The sequence below is a fragment of the Pteropus vampyrus genome, unplaced genomic scaffold (assembly GCF_000151845.1).
Source record: "Pteropus vampyrus isolate Shadow unplaced genomic scaffold, Pvam_2.0 Scaffold1000001955, whole genome shotgun sequence".
NCBI classification, from domain to species: Eukaryota; Metazoa; Chordata; class Mammalia; order Chiroptera; family Pteropodidae; genus Pteropus; species Pteropus vampyrus.
The window spans coordinates 41898-59750 of NW_011916357.1; the positions used below are offsets into that span (position 1 = coordinate 41898).

The window sequence follows — 17853 nt, forward strand, 5'->3', positions numbered from 1 at the left end:
CCTAGAAATCAAAGACTGCTTTCTTAAAATAGTTTTTCATCTTAATCAAGTGCTCGATGACTTGAGATAATTTCCTCAATCCTAAGAACCAAAGTTTTGCTTTGTCGCTTCGGTTAAGTGAATAACTTAATATCATTTTATAATAATATACTAAAGAAGAAAATGAAGGTCTAGAGTGTTTTTGAAAGCACAAACTGCTTTTGTGGCTCCAAGGCTCCCTCGCCAAGGACAAATACAAATCGTAAATGCCTTTTCACAAAAACTAAGAGGAAACATTAGCTATGTTCACAGGTAAACTTAATTTATTTCACCTGCCAGAAGTAGTTTGGCTCCAACTCTCCTTTTAGATAATCTTATCCTTCTTGTCCAGTCATTTTAAAATGAAGGTGTGGGAGTTCAGAACAGGTCCCCCAGAGATGTTCAGATTGTTTCCAGCTAAGGGAAAGTTCATCTTCTGGCTGATGAGAAACTACTGCCCCATCCTTTAATTATCCAGAACTAATTGCCCATATAATAGGAGATATAATAGGAGATCCTCAGCCATCATCTCCATCTGACCCTCCTATAGGGCTGGGCAAAGTAATGTGTACTAAATGTCTGTTCTTATCATCCTGCAATGACCCTTTGAAACCCCCCAGGCACCTTACCATATCCTTAGCTCAAGATGTCTTATATACCCAAGTTGTCATTGTATTCCTCTCTCTTGCACGTGGAGTCTCTGACTCTCACCTGGGTGGGGTTCTCATACATATGAATGTATTAAATCGCATTATTTTCTTGCGGTCATCTTTCTCACATCTATTTGATTATTTGACCAGACAGGAGAGCCTTGAGGGTGAAGGAAAATGTATTTCTCCTCTGCAATTGGCACCGTGAGCAAGATGAACTCATCGCTGGGACACCTCACTTTCCTGTGATGCCGCTGCAGATGAAGCGATGCTCGGGCATCTGACACAGGCCAGCGGAAGGTAAGGATTCTTATCATGGCAGCACATCTCCAATTCTTAACGACAATCTGAAATTTTATGTCCTAAAATACCTGCTTAGTCCCTGTTAGGTCGGAAGCTCCAAAACATAAAATGTGGGCTAAACGGCAGTTACGGCTGGGGTCCTATGAGAGGGCCGCAGCCCCTAGGGAATCGAAAACCTCAAATTACAATGCCAATGACGAGGAAGATTCCAATTAGAGTAGATTATTTCAAACCACTTAAAAATCACAGGTTAAATCAGATAAGGTTGAAACAAAGAGAAAGGAGAGTCACAGCAGTTGGTGCTTGATTTAACCAACAGTGATGTTTTATGTTGAGGTATGTTAGACATTTAGGGGTTCAGGGGGTTAAAGGTCTAGGGTCTGAGATAGGGTGTTAGAGGTTAGAATCAGAGTTGGAGTTTTGGGTCTGTGGTCCCTGGACTCGATCAGTTTGGCTCTGGGGTGCAGTTATGGGTCCAGGGTCTATTTACAGTGTCTCAGGTCCAAAGTTCATCTCCAGAATCTAGCAGCTGGCAACCAGGGTCCTGTGTCCAGGTCTGATCCTGGGGGAGTCTGCCTCTAAACCCCTGGTTATGGCTCTGGGGACCATCTCCAGGTTCTGAGGTTTAGTCCATAGTCCAGCTGTGCATCTATGTTGGAGGTTCGGGGTCCGGTGGGTCTGGCCGCAGTGTCCAGGTCCAGCTCTGGCTCCAGAGTCTCGTGTCTGGAATCTGGGATCCTGGGTCTGTGGTCCAGCGTCAAGCCTCTGGCATCTGGTGTCCTGCATCCTGGGCATTGTACCTGAGTTTTGATTGGGGCATAGCTTTGGATCCAGGTTCTGTGGTCTGCTGCAGGGTCTAGGTCTTGTGGTATGGGGTCTGTCTTTGAATGTGGGGTCCACTTTGGTGTCCAGTTTCCAGTATCTGTATCTGGGGTCCCGATTCTGGCTCCAGCCAGAATCTGGTATTTTTCAGTTAATGGTCATTGGTTCCCGTTAGTCAACAACACGGTGCAGTGAAGGGGGTAGATACTTTATTGAGTATAAATAGCTGAATCGTGATAAAGCACAGCTATGAGAACAGCAAGGCTGTGGAGCGGCTCAGTAGAGCTTCAGGTCAGTTATGAAGCATCATGGCTGTGGGAAAGCATGGCTGTAAGGAGGGCCTAAAGCGAGGTGACTCTGGGGCCTGTTCCCTCTAAAGTGACAGCTCTGCTCTACGAGCTCCGATGTCGTCAGATGCTTTGTTCCGCTCTCGCAAGACAATTTCAGCTTCAGTCCTGGAGACAGGCAGGTCAGTGAACGCTTCTCCCTGAAGTGTGGTTTACATGAAGTACCCCTTGGTAGAAAGGCTGCTAGGCTCTTTTTTAAAATTTGAGCCCAGGTAAGCACCAGGAACCCTTCTTATTAGGCAATTTTTTTTTCTCAATGTTTACATGTCATGTGTTATATGAGGGGCACAGGGGCTCCTGAGGTTGGGAGCTAGGGGATACCCCCTCATAAGAGAGATGTCTCAGTTTTTGCTCCAGGCAGCTTGAAGGGTAGTTACGTCAGCATATGGGTAAGGACAGACCCGGAGTGGATTTCTCCTCCATCCCAGATGCAGCCAGCATTTTAGGATTAAAGAGGGTGCCCAGAAAATGAGATAGTAGAAAGTTGGTGAGATCTCCATCCCCATTTAGCCCCGTGTGTGAAGGGCTCAACAGGTCCTTGGGGGACCCGTGAGGAGGGACCTGGAGGTGAAAGTCTCCATCGTCTTCATCCATGTGGGTAACTGGCGTGGATGTAAAAACCTTCTAAACCTGTAGAGAACATATATGAGAGTTTATTTGAGCAAAACCGATGACATGTGCCACAGAGCAAGATCTCAGATCCTGTAGGGAATCGATTTTGCTACTCCTTTCAGGCAGTTGTGATTATGGAAAGCACATAAGAAAGATCACACGTATGTGGTGAAAAGCAAAGCAGGATGGATACAGAATAGCTCACCAGATTGTGTGTTCTTCGAGGGTGAATAACCCCTTCAAGGGGTTTTACTGTTATTTGAAAGCTCTGTTTACGTAGTTGGAGAACACCAATGGTCAGGACTTTCTTAAACGTTTTACTAAAGAAAGAGTTGGTGTGGCATTGTGACTATCGACTAGGGCCTGTCCAGGTAGGAATCTGTGATCTGATCACCTTGTGAAGTTAATTTCCATAGAACCTTTTTTCCCTCCCACTTGCATAGGGGCCAGTAGAGACCTGGAGGCAATTTCTCTAACTCAGTTCTAGCATGTGTGTTAGGGGCAGACGGGGTGCCTGGGGGATGGGAGAGTGGAGACTTGGAGGCGGTTTCTCCATTCCAGTACAAGGCCAATATGTGAGGGCATAAGGGGCACTGGCAAACATGGGAGGAGCGACCTGAAGCCAGGGGGGACAATCTATTGTTAAGCTACAGTGCACGGAAAAGTGAAGCCTGGGATGCTGTGTGTCCTCTACTGCAGGGTCCCAACCGGGCCCTTCTTCATTAGGACTGAGTAGGGGTTTGGGGAGAAGGTTCGCCTTTCAAAGGACCCAGCAGAGATACGGCTCGATATGGAAAGTTCTTCCCTTTCTTATTTTCATGTTTGGTGTAAGATAGGTAAGGAGTAAACATAGGTTTATCTATTTCTTGTTTCGTATTCTAGAAGAACTAAGGTATTCTGAGTCTTGCACATATTATGGGGGAGTTGCCTCTATCCTAATTTCCCCTTGCCTTTCCCCCTTGCTAACAGCCATCATAGGCATGTAATTGCTGTAAAATTGGTGCCTATTTCTGGGTGGAGCAAACACCGAGATTTGAATATTTCCCGCTCTTATCTGGATTCCACCTCTTTCCCTACCCCCGATAAAAGATGTTTAGACTCGAACGCCAGGTGAAGTTGAATTTGAGAAAACCAACAAGCACTTTTCTTCTGTCACCAGGTGGGTTAACGGTTGCAATCCCACTAGCTCCTGTGAGCTGCTGCAGCCGAGAGATCACGAACGTCTGTTGGCAGAGTTAAGCAGTATTTTTATTTTCCCTGTCAGTCTTTGATCTATTTCTGCAGGGTCTGGGAGAATTTAGAAGTGTTGCCAGTCTGTTCATACATTCAGATTGTTGTCAAAAAATATTTGTGAAGCTAACGTGTTACTTTAAGTCTCAAGGTCTCTCTCTCTCTCTCTCTCTCTCTTTAACTCATCTCTCTCTCTCTCTCTCTCTCTCTCTTTCTTTTGTGTTATTGTTACTGGAGAATTTTTCCTTCTTTTATGTTATTATTACTGGAGAATGGGGTCCTCTCCCGGCACGTTGTCCAGGTTCTTGATGTCCTGAACAAAGAATTGAGTAAGACACCAAAATACATTAGAAAAGTTTTTCTTAGGACGGAAAGTAGCCAAGTAGCCAAGACTACAGGGTTTTTATCCCTTTTTGCTGTGTTTGGTTACTTAGACTGGGCTTCCTTGATTGACAAGGAAGATTGACAGCACCCAGTGAGTCATCATTTTGCGTTCTGAACATGTTTGTTCCCAGCATTCAGTCTGTTATAATATGACAGGCATAGGCAGCATATTATAATGTTATAATGATGACTGGGTCTCTAATGAGACCCAGGTGAGTGAAGGACGTTGGGATCTTCATTGCTCATGTGCCTAATTCTCTGCCTACTGGTTTCTTTGTGTGAGTGAAAAAAAAAAGTGCCTTCTGGCTTGCTTAATTGTGGGCGGATTAGGGTGGACGCCATCTAGGATAGGATGACCTCCGTGTCTTTGCAGGCAGACCCGAAACCCCCTCACTGTCCTGCCTACCTCTTTTCTAAGAGCCAGGAACCGCCTTATTAGTATGGATTGTTGTAGCCACCAGCCCCCGAAAGACACACGGACCACCAGAAATCAGTGAGTTATAGGAAACAGGCTCTTTATTCAACCAGCTGGGTCTGCCAGAGGTACGCAGACCCCAAATTAAGCAGCTCGGAAATGTAGAGGTACAGGGTTTTTAAGCCTAAATCCCATTCCTCATTCTGTGTTAAACACAAAGGTCTATTTTTCTCCTATTCACTACCTGCCAACCCACAGGTCAGGTGTGCAAGCGGGGGTACAGAAGCAGAAAGCTTACTGTTAGAATGTTATGTTCCCATGGGTGATAGCCTGTGTTCCTATGGGCGATAGCCAAGCAGTATGGGGGAGCACAGGATGTTGAGGAAGGGGATGTCTCTTCTTCTGTATCTGCTTCCTGTTTAGAATGGCCAGTCTCTGACTACAGGGGTTTCATGGAGCTCTTTCCCTTTCTGCCTGTCAGGGTGGGGTCTTGGTTTTCTTGCTGAAGTGCCACCTCATTCCCTAGACAAGGAAAACAAGATACAAACTTATTATTTAAATCATACATCTATTAATTTCTATTATTGATTTGCCTATTAAGTGAGTAAAGGGAAACAGGCTCAGTTAATACAATTCTTAAAGAGTAAAAAGAAAGACTTTTGGCTTAAAGTCCCCTCCCCTATCAGACTCTTAAGGGCCCTGCCTGGCTTAACACCATTTCTTCTTAACAATGGTCTGATGATCCTTATCAATAGTCAGAGGATCTGAGTCGCCAGGCAGTTACCAGGATTTGAGGGAGAGGGCCTTTTTTTCCAGAGAAAGAAGGGAGGAAATCCTAACTAGGTTTACTAAAAAGATGAACTCTGCAAGAGATGTCCTACTTCATTTCCTGCTAAAAGATTAAGAATTTTAAAAGTGATATCTTGTCTCAAACCCAGGTGTGGCTTCTGCAGGCAGACTTTGCTTTTTTTCATTAAACACATTGGAGAAGGTTTTCCAGACTTTTGGAAGCGCCATTGTGGGGAGGTAGTCAGTGTCCTTTTGCAGCCCCCAGGTGGTGGGTGGTGGGACTTCCATGGGAGGAAATGGCGAGGAGAAGGTTTGCGTGCAAGCATTGCTGTGGGGTGTTGGGTAGAGGGTTGAACTTCACAGCACCCAGCAGAGCAATGGCTTTGTGTAGAAAACTTGGTTATGTGATTTATAACTTGAGGGATAAGATAGTGAGGATGACTAGCACTAAAGATTAGTCAATCCAGACTCAACCTGAGTGCTTTGATTATAGAGGCAGTTTATTAGCCGGCGGCTGTCCTTCCAAAGGAGCAGCCCTGAAATGTAATTCCAGTTTGCCTGTCTCCCAGGCTAAGTGCTCCTGCAATAGATATGCTAAATATTGGAAAGTGTTCCAGAACAAAGAGATTTGGAGATTTGGCGGGCTCTTTTTCAGATCCTGCCTTTTTCCATGCCCCTCCTCCCTCGCTGATAAAAGATGCTGAGGCTTGAAGGTGTACTACAGTGGAACATGAGAAAAGTAGAAAGTCGCCATTTTGTTGCGGTGCCAGGAAAATCGCTGGGATATTATCTCCTGGAAACTACTGTAGCTGAGATATCTGGGATGTGTGTCGGCAGAGGTAAGCAGTATATTTGTTTACCGTGTCAGCCTTTTTGCTCGATTTCTGCACGGTCTGGGAGAATTTAGAAGAGCTGGCTGACTTTTTCCCCTCCAATACATTTAGATGTGCATGAAAACTATTCGTAGAGGGAAGCTATTTGGACTTGGTGACTCCCAGTTTTCTATATTGAAACTTTCCTCGCAGTGGTTATGGTTTTCTGTGCTTTTGTCTTTCGTGCTGTTATAAGAAGGAAATACCATGAGGATAGGAAGCCTTGGCTTCTTTAGCTAAGCTGTAAAAAGCCTTAATTGTTTTTGTCTTTGCTAAAATTATTCTTTATTAGAAAATCTTTTAATTTGTAAAATATTTATGGAAAGTCATAGCAATTGCTTCATTAATCTTGGTAGAAATACCACATTTTAAAAATGAATGGATAGAAGCAAAATGAAATATTAAGCTTTTGAATTAACACTTCAAAATATACTTGTTCTGGGCTGAGTAAGTAAAAAATGGAATAAATCGTTGGGGTTACATTGTGTAGAGTTTTCCAACAAGGGGTAACTTTAAAAATTATTGTTAATAGAGAATTTGGAGAATCGATTTTGATTTCTTGGTATGGGCCGAGTAAGTAAAAAATGGAATAAATCATTGGGTTTACATTGTGTAGGGTGCATCTCAAATTTTTTGTTTTCCTAGTTTCCTCTTATGGTAAGAGTAAACATTAACAGTACGGACCAAGAGTTGTTAGTAATCTCTACAGGAAATTTCTTTTGTTCTGTAGGTTTCTCCTTGTCTGGTCTTAGGGGTGATCTGCCAGGTTCCCGAAAGGTAGCAGTACCTTGCGGGTTTTGTAAACAGCCTTGTTTAATATTTACCAATTTGTCTAGTTCTCCTGCCTTATCCCTTATTAGATGTTGGAAGAGATTTTAAAGGATGTAAAAGGTGATCAGAAATCTGACAAAAATGGAAGCTGATTTTGTAAAGTCTGATCAGAACTACAAGGACAGTGTCAGCATCTTCCAGGGGCTTCCTGCTGAGTCTGTTAGAAATGCAAGCACAGGCCGTACTGCCTGAGGCAGTTTGAGTCAAACTAAGGAAAAGTAATTGAAAGGGTCACTTTTAAAAACAGCAAGTCTCCTTTGTCTATCCCTAATTGTCTTTTCCTGTCCCTCTTAAAAATGTGGAAGAAGTATTAAAAAAAAAAATTTTGCATAATAAGTAGACTGGAAGGAGCTCCAAGCTAACAGCTTCTATAGAGATGATAATTGGTGGAGAAGTTTTGGCTGAAGAGAGATTTGGAGATTCCAGCTCTTTAGTAGATCTTGCCCCTTTCCTCGCCCCTTCCCCATTTCTTTGTGGTAAAAGATGCCTGCGCTGAGATTTTCTAAGTGGATTTGTAAGATTCTGTAAAGTGGATTGAGAAAACTAGAAAGCTGCCATCTTGTTATGGCACCAGGGGAGTTCACGGTCGGGATGCTGCTAGCTCCTGGAAACAGCTGTAGCAGAGCGATGATGTTGGAGTGTTGGCAGAGGTAAAAAGTATCTTTGTCTATCCTGTCGGCCTTTGTGTTCTGTATATGCTGGGTTTTGGAGAACGTCGAAGTGCTGCCAGTCTTTTTCCTCTAATACATTTAGGTGGGCACGAAAAATATTAGTGAAAAGAGTGCTTGGACTTAGTTTCCTGCCATTTTGATGAGGGCCCATTGTAAAAACACAGGTCCTCATTTTCTATCCCCGTTCCTCTTTTCCCTGTCTCAAAAGCTGTGAAAAATAACTAAAAGATCTTAGCATAATCACCTTAGCAATAGACAGGCACCAAGAAGTATAGGAGTGAAAAACTTTCCAATATATCAGTCACAGGGAAGTGATATCTTCAGGCGCCAGCCCCCAGGAAAGCACTGACAGCCACCAGGATGCAGATAACGAAACCGCCTGCTAGGCCCTGTTTGATCTAAGAGTTTCCCCGGAAACATTTATCTTTGTGTAAGACGGTTATAGCCAACATCTGCTTTCTGTAATCCGCTCGCTAGCTTGTTCAGCAGACCAGCAGGATATGGTCTTAAGCTTTATAAGCTGCTTCCTCTGTAAGTTCCGGGCTTATCTCCTCTGACCCTACATGGTAGAGAGTCAGTCGCCGGCTGGCTAATAAAGGCTCACAATGTATCTCAATGGGTTCCGTGGGTCTTAGACTTGATTGCGCCCCAATAGTAGGAGCCCAGTAAACAGCTTTGACCTGCCTCCCTCTCTACCATTGCTTTCTGGGTTGCCTCAATAAAATTTACCTGCTGAGCTCTTCTCATTTTCATGCTTATGTAAATCCCAGGTGGACATATAATAAAATTCCTAGTCACGGTCTGCAGTCTTATGCGAAAATTCGAAGTGGTGTGAGGTCATTGTCTCTTGTAAGTTTAGAGTGGCAGTTTAAAGTATGCGTGAAGCCAGCTTGTGATTAGATACTGAAGGGTTTTCTATGGATTTGACTGGCTGTTTGCTTCTAGGTGGTGTTGAGGTACGGCAGGGTAAGAGGCTGGGGTCAGCCATAAGGTGAGGTTTTGGGGCGTCGGGGACAAGAATGCTGGGTAGGACCCGGGAGGGTGGGTCTCGGTGTGATTTGCCAATCATTGTGAACTCAGGCGTCAGTGCTCTGGTCTGCATCCTGGGCTAAATCTTAGGTACACTCCACCGTAACTGCGCGTCACATCTATGTGACCGAGCATGGACACATGTGGCCAGGCATGAGTGTTGAGTCACATTCTTACGTCCCAGCATGAACCCAAGTATTCCTTCTGCAGGCAGACTTTGCTCTGCCTTTTCAATAAGCACACTGGAGTTTTCTCAAGGCTTTCGGAAGCACCTTTGCAGGAAGGTAGTCAGTGACCTTTGCAGACCCCAGGTGGTGGGCGGTGGGACTGCAGTGAGAGAAGTGCGGCAGAGAGGCTTTGCCTGCAACATTGCTGTGGGGTGTTGGGTGGGGTATTGAACTTCATAGGACCCAGGAGAGGAATGGTTTGATGTGGAAAACTTGGTCATGTTATTGTTTACTTGAGGTATAAAACTTGGTCATGTTATTGTTTACTTGAGGTATAAGATAGGCAGGGTGACTAGTACTTAAGACTTGTAGATGTTTGTGTCTATATCTAATGGGGAATTGCTTCTACCATAATTCTAGTTTGCCTGTCTCCCATCTACCATAATTCCAGTTTGCCTGTCTCCCAGGCTAAGTGCTCCTTCAGTAGAGATTTGGAGATTTGGCGGGCTCATTTTTAGATCTCGCCTTTTTCCATGCCCCTCCTCCCCTGTTGATAAAAGATGGTTGGGCTTGAAGGTATATTTTGTTGAATTTGGGAAAACTAGAAAGTTGCCTTTTTTTTTTTGGCTCCAGAATTAATGGCCGGGCTACTACTAACTCCTGGAAACTGCTTTGGCTGAGAGGTGTTGGACATGTGGCCCAAGAGGTAAGCAGTATGTATATTTGTTTACTCTGTCAGCCTTTTCGGTCGATATCTGCAGGGTTTGGGATAAATTAGAAGAGGTAGCTGAGTTTTTTCTCTCTAATATGTGTAGATGGGCACGAAAACTATTTTGAAGCCAAACTACTTGCACTTAGTGTCTCCCAGTTTTCTTTACTGAAACTTTCCTCGCAGAGCCGGTTATGTTTTCCTGTGTGTTTGTATTGTCTGCTGTGATAAGGAAATACTATGGGGATAGGAAGTCTGGTCTTTCTTGGCTAAGCTGTAAAAAGCCTTATTGCTTTATGTCATTGCTAATGTTATTGGGTTGATGATCAATTGTTTGTATTGAAAAACCTTTTAATTTTGAAAATATTTTTGGAAACTCACGATAGCAACTTTTTCATTAATACTGTTAGAAATAAGAATAAATGGATAGAAGCAAAATGAATTATTCTTAAGCTTTTGAATTACTTCTTCACCTTTTTGGGTATTATAATCGATGGTAATATCAACATCAGGGTAAAAAGGTGGAAGGGAAAAAACAAGTTTCCTAACCAGGCGTAACTTAAAAATTATCGTTAATAGAGCATTTGGAGAATCAGTTTTGATCTCTTAGTCTGGGCAAGGCAAGTCAAGAATGGAGTAGATTGTAGGGTACATCTTAAATTTTGTTTTCCCATTTTCCTCTTATGGTAACTGTAAACATTAACAGTATGGACAAACACTTTGTATTATTCTCTGCATGAATCTTCCTTTGTTCTGTAGATTTCTCCTTGTATGGCCATTGGGATGATGAGGCAGTTTCCAAAGGTAGCAGTACCTTGCAGGGTCTGAAAACAGTCTGGTTTAATAATCACTAATCTATGTAGTTCTTCTGCCTTATTCCTGTTTCAGAATGTTGGAACAGATTTCAAAAGATGTAAAAACATCAGAAATCTGACAAAAATGGAGGACGATTTTTCAAAGCCCGATCATAATTACAAGGAAAATCTCAGCATTTTCTAGGGTCTTCCTGCTGAGTCTATCAGAAATGAAAATATAAGGTACTACCGCCTGAGGCATTTTGAGCCAAAGTAAGGGAAAAATGTGAAAGTGCCAGTTTTTAAAACACAAGGTCTCATTCGTATGTCCCTAATCCTCTTTTTGTGTCCTTAAAAATTGGGAAGAAGTACTAAAATACCTTGGCGTTATCACCTTATCTGTAGACAGGAAGAGGCTACAATCTAACATCTTCCACAGATATGCTAATTGGTGGAGTAGTTCTGTCTGAACAGAGATTTGGAGAATACCTGCTCTTTCTTAGATCCTGCCCCTTTCCACGCCCTTCCTCCCTCCTCTGTCCATAAAAAATTTCTGCTTGAAAATTCAGTTAAGTGGATTTGAGAAAGAAAGCTGCCATCTCGTTATGGCACCAGGAGAATTCATGTTTGGGATATTGTTAGCTCCTGTACACAGCTGTAGCAGAAATGATGGAGGAGTGTTGGCAGAAGTAAGCAGTACCCTTCCTTGTTCATCCTGTTTTCCTTTGTAGTCTATTTCTGCAGGGTTTTCGAGAATGTGAAGTGCTGTCAGGGATTTTCCTCTAATACATTTAGATGGGTGTGAACCATTAGTAAAAGTGAGAACTTGGACTTAGTGACTCACACTATTTATTGAAAGTTTCCTGCCTGTTTGAAAAGGGCCACTTTTAAAAATGCAGGTCTCCACTGTGTATTCCTGTTCTCCTTTCTCCCGCCTCCTTAAAAGTTGCGGAAAATAAACGATCTCAGCAATAGACAGAAAGGCTGCAAGTAGGAGCCCAGTAACCAGCTTTGACCTCCCTCCTACTCTGTACCATTGCTTTCTGTGTTACCTCACTACATCTTACCTGTTGACCTCTTCTCATTTTCATGCTTATGTAAATTCCACGTGAGTGTATAATAAAAATCCTAGTCCCGGTCTGCATCGTTAGGTCTAAGTTAGAAGTGATGTGAGTTCATCGTCTCCTGTAAAATTCGATTGGCAGTAAAACAACATTTGTGAAGCTAGCTCGTTGTGCTGATTTGACTGGCCGTTTGGTCTCAGGAGTTCAGGTGCAGCGGGGTAGAGGGTGGGGTCAGGCATGAGGTGAGGTTTTAGGATCAACGGGACAAGAGTTCTGGGAGTGCTGGTCCTGGGACAATTTGCCAGTCTGTGTCGAGGGATGTGGTCAGTTCCTGGGCTAAATCCAACGCGATCCCTCCATGCTTTTCATCGCCTACCTTTGAGTCACATTCATGTGACCGAGCATGGACACATGTGTCCTGGCATGACTGTTCCCGTTCTTGCGACCCAGCATGAACCACGTATTCTTTCTGCAGGCAGACTTTGCTCTGCATTTTTATTAAGCACAGTAGAGAAGTTTCAGGAGGCTTTTTTCGTGGTTCCATTGTGGTGAGGCAGTCAGTGTCCCTTTGGCTCCCCCAGGTGGTGTGTGGTGGGACTGCCATGGGAGGGAAAGGTTCATGAGAAGCTCCCTGTGTGCAAGGAATGGTGTGGGGTGTGGATAGTAGGTTGATCAGAGGAACTAGGAGAGGATTGTTTTGGTGTGGAAAACTCCGGTTTTTGTTATTTGTGATGTAAGATAGTAAGCGTGTCTAGAAGCACTAAAATTGGTTTATCTATTTTTTGCTTTATATTATATAGCAACTGAAGATATTTGGGTCCATCGGTGTACAGGTAATGGGGAACCGCTTCTATCTTAATTCTAGCCCGCATTTCCCCAAGTCTAACAACAACTTTCATAGAGATTCCGATTGATGGAGACAGTATTTGTGAATAAAGAAATTTGGAGAGTTTGGATCCTGCCTGTTTTCATCCCTCCTCCCTCCCTTGTTTTTTAAAGATGCTTGGGCTTGAAGGAGCATTTAGATTGGATTTAAGAACTAGAAAGCTGCCATCTGCTTAGGCACCAGGAGAATTAATGGCTGGAATATTGCTATCTCCTGAAAACTACTGTAGGTGAGAGAGACCACAGGTGTGTTGGCAGAGGTAAGCAGTGTATCTATCCCATCAGCCTTTTTAGTATATTTCTGCATGGTTTGGGTGAATTTAGAAGAGTTGCCAGTCTTTTTTACTAAGATGTTAAGATGGTTGTAAAAAAATATTTGCGAAGCCAGCTACTTGGAATTAGCCACTCTCGGCTTCCTTTGTTGAAACTTTCTTTTCATGGGTGGTCATTGTTTTCTGTGACTTTTGTGTCATTTTCATAAAAAAGGAGATGCCTTAGGAGATGAGAAATGTAAACACAGGCCACAACTGCCTGAGCAGACCGAGCTAAACAAACAAAAAACATGGAAAGGGCCACATTAAAAAATACATACTACAGTTTTCTAGCCTGGCTCCTTAAAGATGGTGAAGGAAAGATAAAAAAGCTTTGGTTATAATCATATTAGTAGTAGACACCGAAACTGCTAACATGAGCCTGGTAACTGATCTCGGTCCTCCTTCCATTCCCCGTATCAGTGTTTTTAGGGTTGACTAACACGACTTAAAAGTTTCCATTGCTTGTCTGCAGTGTTTGCTAGAAGGTATAAGTGGTGTGAATCTATCGTACCTTAGATGGGCAGTTAAAATTATTTGCTTCCTTTTTGGAGCTCTAGGGTTGTCTCAATTGAGCTTTTCCAGAAAAAATCCTTTCCTCCCCTACATCTGTTTTTTTGTGTGTTCTTTGCCATAAGGAGGTACTGTAGGGATAGAACAGAATCATAGTTCCCTATGAAACTGCTATTCCAGGTGGCCTCCGGGGTTCAGGAGTGAAACGATCCTCTATGCTGTCTGTGGAGATGATGTGGGTTCTCTTTATACCAGATGTGGTTTTTTTTCTGTCTTGTCCATGTTATAGGAGTTTGGTTTGGTGTCAGCCATCTGCAAGGTGCACTGATCCTGGTGCACCCTGTGGCTGGCCTTGGCAGCTCTCAGGGGAGGGTGCCATGAGGGGCCTCAGCCCAAGAGACCATTCTCAACTCCACCTTTCATTACCTTTCAATGCTGTATAAGTGCTATTATGGTAAAGCTCACCCAGAGCCATGAAAGAGCTGGTTTGTGGTCGGAGGGGATCTGAGACACCCTGTGCACTCCGCCATCCTGACAGCCTGTGTCAGGAAGGTCTGTAATCTTTGTTTCTGGGAGCAATCCTTTGAATCTGTGAGGGCTGCATTCTTTGCACTGTTTTGTGGAGTTGTTTCCTTTCCTCCATTGAGCAGGGAGGAGGCTCACTGGTTTGAGTCACTATCAGAATCTAAAATCCTACCTTCGACGGCCGGTGGATCCTTTGACTTGGATTAACTTCTAAACAGGTAAGACATTTTCTTTCTTTGGATGTTATTGCTGGTTTTTAATATTTGATTGGCTTAAGATTTGATTTGATTAAATGGACTTGTTATGAAATGTATTTACTGGATTCACAGAAATAAAGTTATATTTCTGTTATAATTGTGTCAAGAAAATAGGGCAGGTATTAATGCACTTTGAAATCTCAGTTGTAACAAATGTAGGTACAAATAAACGGTTTATAGGTAAAACATTAAGTTATTGCATTGACATTGTGTGTATATCTATGTGCCTATATCTATATATAGGTATTTATATAGATATACATATATAGATAATTTTTCCTGTGTTTTTAATAATTCGAAACTTGAAATTTTTGCTTGGTTAGTAAAGTGATACATACTCACTGAAAATCTCAAGATATCCAAATAAGATAAAGAAATGAAGCACAAAGTATGGGACATAGATTTATTCAATTTATCTTAAAGGAAGCAAGTATATTTGGTTCTATTTGTAAATGTGTCTTTTGCCACCACAAAAAGGTATGTGCCAACAGGTAATACGTTCAAGAAATTAAATCTGTTTCTAAGTACCATTCTAAAGAATTCTGCTGTAACAATTCAGAATCACTTTATTCATTTGTACTACAAATTAAGATGGACCTCTGAATCGTTTATACATACTTGCTTCTTTGAACAATGATGCTGAAGAAATTCACTTTTAAAGCATTAAATGCCTGTTTTCTATTTTGGGAGATATATATCAAGGAGTGAATTCCTTGAACCAGACGAGAACATTTTGAGTGGTTGGAGTTGAAAACTTGTGCACATAGGCCACTGTGTTTTACATTTTGACGTGGTTTAAGGGCTTTAATTTTTTCTCCGTAAATGACATTCGTCATGATGGGCTTTTTGGATTATAGCAATTCTGGGTTGTGTGACGGGGGAGTATGGCATTGTAGTTTTCATTTGCATTTCCATCATGACTCATGATACCTAACATCCTTTCTTGGGCCTATTGAAAATTTTCTCTTTTCTAGAGAAGGGTCTATTCTGGTACATTTTAGAAGTTTAGTTTGTCTTTTTGTCTAAGAGTTGTAAGAGTTCTTTGTTGAATGACACTTCCATTAGATCTATAACGTGAAATTCTTCCCTTTCTGTAGGTTGTCTTGTCACTTCCTGGATAGATTCTTTTAATGCCAAAAAGGATGAATGTCGAGGCAATCTCATTTATCTTTTTCATCGATTATTGTTTGATGCCAGATCGAAGAACTCTTTGCTAAATACAAGGGCTTGAAGATTCATCCACGTGCTGTCTTCTAGAGGTTTGAATTTTAAGGCTCGAATAAATTTCAAGTTCACCTTTATGTGGTATGAGTTCAGGGTCGAATCTCATTCCCCTACAGATGATAGTCATTTTGCTAGCACCCTCTGTTCAAAGGACTCTCCTGTACCCATGTCCATGTTTTCCACCCATGTCAAACATCCAATGACCTTAGAGAGATGGGTTTATTTCTAGGCTCTTAATTCTGTTCCATCCTTCTATATGTGTAGGTAGGCATGCATGATATTGGTTTCTCTTGGCAACAGACCGCATATAGGGGCATGGTTCCCTAAGGGTATAGGAATAGAAAAATGCCTATCTCTAGAGATGTCGGAGCTGACCTGAAGAAAAAAGCGCAGTGCGGTCCTCACCTGTGACGATGATGCTGTGAACAAAGTATGCTGCCATCAGTCATTTAAAGGCACAGCACATACTGTTACTTATATCATATATTAGTTGTTTATGGCGATCAAGAACCATGTAACTGTTTAATGTATTCTTTACAACCATACCATTTTAATTGTGGTCATATTTATTTGTCTGTTTATTCACATTATTTCAATAATGTGAGATATGTCACCCCTCTCAGCATGTGATTTTTGTTCTTTGTCGATTTCCTTATGAAACATTCCTTAATACTGTAGTTGCAAGAATGTCAAAATAACATGCAGTCTAACCAAGACAGGATGACTAAGAATCTACCTCATGGAAAAATGTACATATTGGAAAAGTTAGCTGCATGCAAAGGGAGGAGCAGGTGATAGGAGATTTGTAAATTAAGGCCCCATAAGTCATTGCCTCAACCCTCACTCACAGTAAATAAGTTCCAGTAACCGATACTGGTATCCCACAGCTATGTAAATACACAAGGCACATCATGACCAGATACATGCACAGGGTAAAGTGGTATGGGATCTTGCTGTGATAGTCCCATGAACAGAGTAGATAGGGAATCCCAGGAAGGTCGTTGGAAGCATCATTTATTCCATTTGTAGCTGGAAAATGTTTAACTTTTGACATGAATATCTGCAAAGAGACTATGTCCTTTACTATGTTTTCTTCACAAATGACATTTCAAACAAATCGTAGTTTTGATGGTCAGTTGTCCTAAAAGCAATAACTGAAGTACTCCTAAAAATAAAACTTTCGATTACACATTTTAGTCAGTCAGTATGAAACATGGATCACAGCTTTAAAGCCAAAGAGAGAGGAAGGGCATCTGATTTTGAATGTTAGGTTCAAGATTCTGTAGTTTCTAGCAGTCTCCCTAAAACATGAAAGGGATAATACTGCTTTTGCAAATTTAACAAAGCAGCCACTAATTTGAGGATTTAGATGAGAGAATACTCAGAAAAGCATCACACTTCTGTCCCTTTTGCAAACCTAGACCCAAGTGATAAATTATTCAAGGTCCTCATTGAGCAGTGGTAGTTTTAAGCATGTAACTGTTGATAGAACCAATTAAGTTCCTGAGACCTCAGTCATCTGTCATCAGATGACTGGGGTCTAGTGTCTGGGTGTAATTTTGGGGTCTGACTCAGGTCCTGGTTATCGTTTGGGGTTTATCTCCAGAGCCTGAGGGTACAGTTTATAGTCCAGCTCTTCATCTGGTGTCTGGGGCATGGGGTCCGGTCGAGTCTGGCCGCGGGTCCAACGTCCACGTTCAGGCTTCAGTTCTCGCTCTGGCTCCAGGGTCTGGTGTCTGGAATCTGGCGTCTAGGTCTCTTGTCTCAGTGTCAAGTCTCTGGCATCTGGTCTTATGTATCCCAGATCTGGGATTTGTTTTTGGCCCTGGTGCACAGGTGTTTGTTTTTGGCTCTTGTTTATAGGGGTGCGGTTTTTTATTGGTTCCTGTGTTTGTCTTGTATCTAGGGCCCTCGATCTGATGCTGAGTCCAGGTCCCTTGGTCTGGGGTGTACATCGGTGGTGTCCAGGATCCAGGGTCCAGTCTTGCTATGGCATCCCCTGTCTGACAACCAATGGTCATTGTTTCCAATGCCAACAGGATATGCAAGTCAGGGTGCAGTGAAGATGGAGAACGTATTCATGGAAAACACTAATTTGTGATGCAGCATGGTTGTGATAACAGATCAGTTGGGGAACAGTTTAGTATGTAGTGCTATAGGCTAATTTTGAAGCATCAGGGCAAGGAAGGCTTACAATGAGGATACTCTGGGGCCCGTTCTCTCTTCAGTTGGAAAGCTGTTCTCTGCAGCTCTACAAACTGTTGCGTTTAGGTGCTCTGCTCAGTCTAGTGCTCAGAAGGCAGTTCGGTGGTGAAGGCAGGCAGGTCAGTGAAAGCTTCTCCTCGAAGGTTGGTTTGCATGAGAAATCCCTGTGTAAAGATAGATGCTAATTTTGTGTGTGTGGTGTGTGTGTGTGTGTGTGTGTGTGTGT

General features: G+C 42.6%; 1 long non-coding RNA gene across 4 annotated transcripts; it reads left to right on the top strand.

The window, feature by feature from the left end:
• The first annotated feature begins 749 nt into the window (after nucleotides 1-749).
• Nucleotides 750-17462, top strand: LOC105311210. 4 transcript variants are annotated; one of them, XR_897643.2, is made up of 5 exons: nucleotides 752-968; nucleotides 9774-9846; nucleotides 14067-14159; nucleotides 15296-15457; nucleotides 17329-17462. It is a non-coding gene; the product is annotated as an uncharacterized LOC105311210 (long non-coding RNA). The 4 variants fall into 4 exon arrangements; XR_002778805.1 differs by lacking the exons at nucleotides 752-968; nucleotides 17329-17462 and adding exons at nucleotides 6352-6409; nucleotides 12707-12852 and having other exon boundaries at nucleotides 15296-15690; XR_002778803.1 differs by lacking the exon at nucleotides 17329-17462 and having other exon boundaries at nucleotides 750-968; nucleotides 15296-15690.
• Nucleotides 17463-17853: the final 391 nt, after the last annotated feature.